Source organism: Taeniopygia guttata, chromosome 31, assembly GCF_048771995.1.
Source record: "Taeniopygia guttata chromosome 31, bTaeGut7.mat, whole genome shotgun sequence".
In the NCBI taxonomy this organism is placed as follows: domain Eukaryota; kingdom Metazoa; phylum Chordata; class Aves; order Passeriformes; family Estrildidae; genus Taeniopygia; species Taeniopygia guttata.
Window position 1 is genome coordinate 3,299,902 of NC_133056.1, and position 3,863 is coordinate 3,303,764.

Sequence of the window (3,863 nt, forward strand, 5' to 3'; positions counted from 1 at the left end):
GAAGGAAGGGTAGCGGGAAAGGGAGGGAACGGAGCTGCTTTGGGGAGAGTGGGAAATGCGGGAAAGAGAGAAAGAAGAGGAATACGGGGAGGAGGAAAGAGGGGCAGAGAGAGGGACAGGAGGGGGAGCCTCACAGAGCCCCGGCTCCACCCCGAGCCCGCCCCGGCGCCCCGCCCTGCCCAGCTCGGGGCTCTCCTGCTGCCGAGCCCCGCGGGCGGCCCGGCTGTCGCACGGAAATGCCCCACGCAACATTAGACAAAGCAGTTTCTATGTTAAACCCTTTCTATCCTAGAAGGAGATAACTTCTCTACCTCCTTCGTCTTCTCATTTTTCTTCTTTGATTACAAAATCAGACTTACAAAAACCTACTCCTAAAAAAGACTTGGTAAGTAGTCAATAAAGTAGTCCTGTCAATTTCGTAACCTAAAGGTATACTTATGTTTTCACAAAAAATAAACTACATGACAGTCCTACTCACTGTGTCAACTGTGCGGCAATTGATGCTGCAGCTCTGGGACGGCAACGGGACACGTGCGCCCCTCTACTCTGGGATGTGGCAGGCGTTGTGGAAAGAGCTGAAGGAGCTGCTGGAGCGAGGCCACCTGCCCTGCTGTGCCTCGGCCAGCTCCTCCACAAACCTCCATCCCTTCCAGAGGCTGCTCCCAGCGAGATTCTCCATCCTTGGGAGAGCCTCAAGGCCTGCAAGGATGGCACAGCAGGGGGGAGCCACCACCATCCATGCAGGAACCTCAGGCTGTCAGAGACCCTGCACCCTGCCAGCAGCCTCTGCTATCTCTGACAGCCTCCATCCCTCGCAGAGGCTCAGTGAGACCTGTCAGCCTGCGGAAGGAGCAGAGCCCGTGGACAGGTCTCCCAGCTCCCTTGGACTCACGGACATCAACGACACGGGCGCAATCCTGACCCTTTACGTGTCAGGCGAAAGCCCACAAGTCCAAATGGGAGCCCAGCCCGATGTGGGGGAGCCTGCTCAGGAGCAGCTGACGGGGCAGCAAGAGTCCTAGGGCCAGCTGTGGTCATCCCACAGCGGCCAGGACAGCCAGGATGCTGTGCCGGTTCTGCCAGCTGGAAACAGCCCGAGCCTGGTGGTGGAGACGATCCTTCAGAGGTTCCTCCATCTGCAGGAAGCTGCCCCGAGACAGCCCTCGAGTGCCGCGAAGGGCTTTCTAGTAGCAGGTGAGATCTTCTGAGGAGCTGCCTGAGGCTCCGCCGGGGCTCTGGAGGGGCGCGGCCAGGCCAGGCCAGGGCCCCTGAGAGCAGCCCAGTCGCTGGCCGTTTCCAGTGCCTCCGATGGCCCGGCTTGAAAACGCCCTGTCTGCTTTGCAGCCGCTCCTGGGTCTCCCCCGTGCCAAGCCTCGGGCTGCAGCCCCGGCCGTCGGCAGGAGCAGAGCCCAGCCCACGACGCCGGGGACAGCGCCGGTGCCGCCCTGCCCCGCTGGCCCGGGGCTGCCGCAGCCGCCTGTGCGCGCTGCCCCGGCCCGGCTCTGCCGCTCGCCAGCCCGGCGGCTGCAGGGCGGTGGCCGCTGCCCGGCGCGCAGCAGGAAGCGGGTGAGAGCGCGGCGGCCCGCGGGGGCCCGGCCCGCTCCACTCGCGGGCACTTGCGGGAGGGGCGGGTCCTGGGCGCAAGGCTGATGGCTCGCTCTTGGCCGCAGGGCAAAGGAGGCAGCGGCAGGAGCGGTACCTGCTGGGCCCGCAGCTGGGCAGCGGCGGCTTCAGCACCGTCTTCTCGGGCATCCGCCTCTCGGACGGCAGCCCGGTGAGTGGCCGCGACGGCCGGGCGCGGGCGGAGGGAGAGCGGCGGGGAGGGGCAGGGCTGGAGCTCAGCCCTCCTCTCCCCATGGCTCGCAGGTGGCCCTCAAACGCGTGGCCCGGGAGAGCGTCCTGCAGTGGGACGAGCTGGTGAGCGAGCGGGGCCAGCGGGACAGAGCGGGGCGCGGCGGGCAGGGAGAATCCCGGGGCGGGCTCAGCGTGCGGAGCCGCAGCCCCGCGGGCCTGGGCACGCCGAACAGCGGTGCCGGGGCCGGGCAGGGGCAGCCCCGAGCATCCCCCGGGCGGGAGGAAGCGCAAGCGCCAGGGAGGCTGCGGCAGGGGGCACTGGGGCATCCCGGGCAGGGCGCAGCGCAGCCCCAGGCCTGCAGCAGCAGCAGCAGCAGCACCTGCCGCAGGCACTGATTTTCTCCTCCTCACAGCCCGACGGCACCCGCGTGCCCTTGGAGGTGGTGCTGATGGAGAAGGTGGGCTCTGGCTGCCAGAACATCATCCAGCTGCTCGACTGGTTTGAGCTGTCGGATAGCTTCATCCTGGTGCTGGAGCGTCCGGGGGCATCACGGGATCTCCTGGAGTTCCTGCAGGAGCAGGACCAGGGGTTCCTGTGCGAGGAGCAGGTGCGCTGGCTTTTCTGCCAGGTGCTGGAGGCCGTGCAGCACTGCACCGCCTGCGGCGTCCTGCACCGGGACATCAAGCCGGAGAACCTCCTCGTGGACCCGGAGAGCGGCAACCTGAAGCTCATCGACTTCGGTTGCGGCACCTTCCTCCAGGAGCGGGCCTTCACGGACTTTGCCGGTGAGCCCATGGCCTGGGCCCTGCTCCCGGTGCCAGGCACTGCACGGCCCCGTTCCCTCCCGGGCCGCGGCCTTCAGCCGGCTGCCCTTTGGCACGGGGCGGATGCCGTGCCCCAGGAGGCGGCTGCCGGCCCTGACGAGAGAGGGGGCGGCAAAAGCGGCTCCCGGCCCCTGGGCTCAGCGGGCCCACAAGGGCCTGGGCTGCTCCGCTGGCCTTCTTGGCCTTGTGGAATGGTTTCCTGCCTTTGGCCAGCTGGCTGGGGAGATGCGGGGTGGCCTCGGGGGGGAAGCTGTGGCCGCGGGCGCAGCCCCTGCCTCGGTCAGGAAGCTGGTGCCAGGCTCTGGAAGGCAGCAGCCTGCGCCCGGCCAGCGCCGCCTGTCTCCCCTAGGAACGCGCGTGTACAGCCCGCCCGAGTGGACCTGGCTGGGTTGCTACCACGGCCACGCGGCGACCACCTGGTCCCTGGGCGTGCTGCTGTACGTCATGGTCTGCGGCAGCCTCCCCTTCCAGGATGACCAAGCCATCGTGCTGGGGAAGCTCTTCTTCCGGCGGCAGCTCTCTCCAGGTGGGTGTCCGGCCTCAAGCCGGCGGGCTTTGGCAGCTGGCGGCGCACGCCCGGCGCGGCCCTCACGCAGCTCCGCGGGACGTGGATCTGCCCTCACGGGCCGGCCGCAGGAGGGGCCTGTGCCGACGGGGTCAGCGCGGCTCGGGCGGCCGGAGGAGGCGGCCGCGTCCCGCCGTGCCGCTCTCCCGCGCGGGGCAGAGCCGGTCGGGAGCCCGGCACGGCCCAGAGCGCTCGCGGCACGGCCCGGGCCCCGCGGGCGACGGGGGCAGCTGGGCAGGAGACCTCTGGCGGTGACCGGCGCTTTCTGGCTTCTCTCCCCAGAGCTCCAGCACCTGATCCGATGGTGTTTGGCCAAGCACCCTGCGGACAGGCCGGAGCTGGAGGAGATCTCGCGCCACCATTGGGTGTGGGGCCGGCGTTTTTGATGCCTTGCCGGAGCCTCTGCAGCACCCACTTACCGAGTCCCACGCAGGGCTGAGGACCCGAGAAATAAACAACAAACCCATTTTGGTGTTTCAGGGCTGGTCCTTGTCAGCAACTTCAGCTAAAGTGGGATATTGGTGGGGAAAAGGGAGTTACAGGAGTCCTTGGGAGGCCTGAAACTGCTAATGGTCGTGGGGGAGAGCCCAACAGACTCCTCCTACATATCCCTATCCCTTACACAGGGGAAGCCAATCCAGGAAAAACCGCGCTGTGGATCCAAGGAAAAGAACCAGGA

The 3,863-nt window shown here is 67.2% G+C and overlaps 1 long non-coding RNA gene across 1 annotated transcript; it reads left to right on the forward strand.

Annotated features, from left to right (window-relative positions):
- Positions 1–2,918: 2,918 nt before the first annotated feature.
- Positions 2,919–3,650, forward strand: LOC140681030 (uncharacterized). Its single transcript, XR_012052311.1, has 2 exons — positions 2,919–3,145; positions 3,467–3,650. It is a non-coding gene; the product is annotated as an uncharacterized lncRNA (long non-coding RNA).
- The last annotated feature ends 213 nt before the right edge of the window (positions 3,651–3,863 follow it).